The 4,906-nt window shown below is 33.9% G+C and overlaps 1 long non-coding RNA gene across 1 annotated transcript; it reads right to left on the bottom strand.

The window, feature by feature from the left end:
• Window positions 1-4,020: 4,020 nt before the first annotated feature.
• On the bottom strand, window positions 4,021-4,434 carry LOC125056966. Its single transcript, XR_007118143.1, has 2 exons — window positions 4,262-4,434; window positions 4,021-4,088 (listed from the first exon to the last, which is right to left on the bottom strand). It is a non-coding gene; the product is annotated as an uncharacterized LOC125056966 (long non-coding RNA).
• Between the last annotated feature and the right edge of the window lie 472 nt (window positions 4,435-4,906).

Genomic DNA, 4,906 nt, shown 5'->3' with positions numbered 1-4,906 from the left:
CGTTTAATAAATGTATTAATCGTTAAATGATTACTTGAGAAATATAAAGGAGGATAATCCCATACTAACCCCTTATGTCTCCTTCAACTCTACATGAATTTAACACCTTAGCTACGCCACACCCAAAATTCTTATAAAGCATACACTAACATTTACATCGGTACTGTATCTATGCGTAACACTCGCGATGAAACTGATATCGCAAATTGAATGAGTAATTAATGACCTTTTGTTTAACAAAAGACGCATTGATTTAAAATGTTTATCAGATGCGCACGTCGACAATATTGTTCGGAGGACAATACGTGGCGATTATACAGTGCAGTGATGCGGATATAAGCGTTCATATAAGACAAATACGGGCGTGGCCGCCGTCAAGCACGGAAGCTAATGGCTCGTGCACACATGTGATTGCTACTTAATATCCTTAATATAAGGGGGTCCACATTATTCTATTTTGTTAAGAAACGTTTGATATGTATAGCCGCTGAAGAATACTACAAATTATTTATTCAATAAATGATATTATTACAACCTTGTAAAGTTGCATAAAACACGCGTGATTTCAGTGATGGAGTAGGAGATCTTTCTTTAAAGCTCTAGTCGAGCTTTGCTTATTACGTTAAAAAATACATTTAAAACAATTTGAGTACAGGTTAATTTGCAAGTAGATCAAAAGTTCAATAGTCGTAATTTAATGAAGTCAAAACAATTAAGAAACCGAAACAAGACGATTTGTAATCGATACAGAAAATACAATTGTAGCAACAATAATAAATAATCGTACGCACTAGAAAAACATATTTTCATTTGCTTGTGTAACAACGTTAGATTGTATATAATGTTTTTTATACACTAGAACATTTTATTTAAGTTACCTGTGAGTAATAGAGACATAGACAAAGAGGTCTATAAGACATCTTAAAGAACATAAACAAGTACGAAACCGAGTGCGGCGATAGTTAAGTAATGAATCGAATCATGCGCATAATTAGATTCCACTGTGCGTGAAATCATATCTTGTTGGAGAATGATGAAATTACCATTTTAGCCAGTAACAAAGATTATATGAACGTGAATATATTTGTTTTACTTAACTTATAAACGTAGTACTGATAAAATTCACCATCATGAATTCAATTGGCATTCTATAATATCGTGATATTTTTATTTCAAGTTGTCGTAAAAATATAGCAGTTTTATGTTTCTTTACGAGTAAGTAGCCGAATTGCCGATGACACCACTGGATGACGATTGCCATAGTCTTAATTAAGTTATAAATATAGCAATATTAACATAGCTTTTAGTAAAATTGTTAGTAACTCCATATATCTGTTCGATGGATCTTTGTTTCTGACATAAATTTTATGTACTGGCAGTTTATATTAAAATTTAGTAACGAAAGAAAATTAAATTTATTTAAATTTAGAACTGTTTGTCCTATAGTCCGTTCTGACAAAGTAAAGCGCATTCCTTCAAAACTTTACTGAGATGAGGCCGGAACTCAACTTTCACCTGCGCGTACGCTTTCCGGGGTGTTACCCGTACCCCTCACAAAGACATTTCGAGACACCGGTGACAACCCTCGTTTAGGAGTATAGAGCAATGACCCGATCTTCCCCTCACTGTTAAAATCTATCGGAACCACATGTTACTCATATTTCTTTAATGTTTTTCTTAACCGGAATATGTATTTATCCTCTGTAATGTATATTATCGGTCTCTGCTAAAGTTTGAAAATCCAAATGGCTTATTTTCACGTTAAATAATTTAGTCAATCATCAGTTTTGTATTTTACGACTACTACTAGTCGACTATTTAAACCTCGACTTGTTTAAACTATCGCGGAATATGTTTAAATATCAATCAATTCAATAAAATCCATAGCGCTAAATAAACTTTGTCATGAGCACACCCCACATGCACACCCTCACTTCACACCATACAACACAGCCGAATTAGGTATTTCTTAGTTAAATGAATTTTATATTTTTACCTATTTCTTCCGTGAATTCAAAAATTTTCTATATTTGGCTATTTTGGTTTGCCTAGAGGCTTCAGTGTGCGACTCTCATGCGACGTCATAGATTCGAACCCCGGCTGTGCACCAATGAAAGTCCATTGTCCTTTCTAAGTGCGCATATAACATTCGCTCGAACGGCGAAGGAAAAAATCGTGAGGAAACCGGCGTGCGCCGGGCACAGGAGGCTGATCAACTACTTGCCTATTAGATTTACAAATAATCATAAAACAGATACAGAAATCTGAGGCCCAGACCTAAAAAGGTTGTAGCGCCGCTGATTTTTTATTTTATTTTTGACTATATCTTTAGTATACATGTTTTTTGTTATATATAATTTATGTTAGTTAGTTATTAATTTCGTAATTCACCAAGGATTACGAAATTAATGAATAAACAATATCGATGCATGAAAATTATGGTGTTTCATAAAATATGAATGTAAAGTTGTAGAAAACATACACTAATATAGAATTACACTGCTCCTATTGAAAGTTCGTAGAAAAGAAAAAAACCTAAAAATATATTCTGCGCATTCAATAACTTAATTGCTGGCCACTATAATATTGCAATATAAATATGCCATAATAAGACGACGTCAATTCGTCATTGCCCACGGTCACGGTTCATAATGATTAAGAACTCTCATTATAACTACGAAACAGTGATGCGGTAACCACAGCATCGATTTCATTGTTTCATCTGCAATCATTGATGATTAGTTTGCGCAAGTCTACTTCGATGCCTGATCCAATTATGCAAGTGTCTCGACTAGAAAATGAGATGGCCTGTGCGATATTTGAACTCGATTGATTTAGTTACGTAATCGTTGCCGGAACAAAGGCACGAATTAAGAATACGTTGGAATAACTCGCTTAAATCAGGTGAACGTAAATGGTTTTTACTAAATCGGAAATTCGAAACTTTACTATAAATAACGTTATTTTTCACGCAGAGCTTCATGGGAAAGATATTCTGCGATGTCTTGAATGACAATCTATATATTAAAGTCAATTATATATAATGATAATAATAATAATAATAATAAAGCCTCATTTATTCCTTGAAAATTTTACAAAAAGTTACAAAATATACACACACACACAAAATTCATACATACATATACACATACCATATATATAGGGGAAGGTGGGGACCCTTCGTACGGTTTTCACATTTTATTTTTTTCTTTTTTTCTTTTTCCATGAATCAATCACCTGATAGCTTAAATTTATAGTCTAACTATCTGAGATTCATATAAAAAAATTACAAATGATTTCATCCAATGTTTCAACCATAATTATGATTTAAACTAAATCTGGAATACGTACGAATCTGCCCCATCAACGGGGCACCTTCGTACAGTGTTGGGGGTACCTTCTTACGCTGTGGGGTAGTTCAAAATTCATTTATTAGCAATGAAATTAAACACAAAAATAAAGATTTAACTTCTATTAAACAAAAATAAAATACTTTTCTTATAGTGAAAAAAAATTACATAGCTTTTCTTATGTAAAATAAAATTTAATTAGTTAGGTATCTTAAATTTAGAGTCACATTTTTTACGCTTTGGTGTGGATTAGCACTTCTTATTTTCGGGTGTGGCAGTATAAATTCGTGGTTTTCCTGGCCGTCGTCGTCATTTTGTTTGTTTTATTACTTCTTACAACATGCGGATAGGGTCGAAATGCCTCTGGTGTCAAAACTGACTTCGAAGGAACTACTATTTGATGGATTGATAAATTATTCACAGCATCTAGTTCACAAGCATCAAAATCAACCTTAATAAAGATAATAAAAAATAGGTATATAAACATATATTTACATCGACGATAGCAATGATAGCAACACAGGACAAAGTTAATGCAAAAATTAGCAATCAGCACACTAACACAATCTTACCTATCAGAGGGTTTAGTCAAGATGCCTTAACAGTAGTGTATGTAGAAAGTCGAAAACGTAATTTGTATGAAAATTACAGTTCGCGTCGACAAATTTTCATACAAATTTAGTTGTACAATTCGTTCAAATGTGCCCCATCTAGTGCTGTCCGAATGTACCCCACTAACTGAATAACAACAAAATATAACTTTTTTTAATATTAATAGGAAAACATCATAAATGAAGTATTGGAGACGTATCTTAAGTATATTTTGCTAGTTACTGATAGAATACTCTACACGAAAACTTATTTTATCTATGGTAACAAGAGACAAAAACATTGATCAAAAAATTACTTACCGAGCGCGAAAACACGTCCATGCCTGTAACTTCACTCTCATCGGTGCGAATTTCGCGAAACTTCGTTGATGTATAGTTGGTACCTCGACTCATGCACACATACAAAAGCAAGACTGTACTTTGTTTCGTTCAAGTTTTATTTTGACTGTATGAATGTGCCCCGCGTACGAAGGGTCCCCACCTTCCCCTATATATTTTCCAAGGACCTCTTATTGAGTATAGGCCTCCTCCAATTGACTCCATCTCTCTCTGTTTTGAGCATTTTTCTCCCAATTCTCTCCACCAACTTTCTTAAGCTCGTCGGCCCACCGTGCAAGAGGTATTAACAATTATATATAGTGAGTTATATTATAATGATACAAGTTTTTGACGTGATAACGTCTTTAAAATCGTTTTAGTCGGGTGACATGTTCAGAAACTTGTGTCACACCAAAACCTCACGAGCGCGATCGCAGGTATAACGAGAGAGAGACGGACCGATCTCCCGTCTCATCTCGAGCGCTGCCAGTCATTCCGTGAATGTATGAAGAAAAATGTATATCATAGTCGAATAAGTAAACTTGTCATTTTACACCCGAAATTTATCATCAAAAGTGTGAATAAAACGATAGATGTAATTTAAAATTTGAAAAAATTGTTATCTTC

This window comes from Pieris napi, chromosome 15 (genome assembly GCF_905475465.1).
Source record: "Pieris napi chromosome 15, ilPieNapi1.2, whole genome shotgun sequence".
Taxonomy (NCBI): domain Eukaryota; kingdom Metazoa; phylum Arthropoda; class Insecta; order Lepidoptera; family Pieridae; genus Pieris; species Pieris napi.
This window is presented reverse-complemented; position numbering and strand designations above follow the sequence as displayed.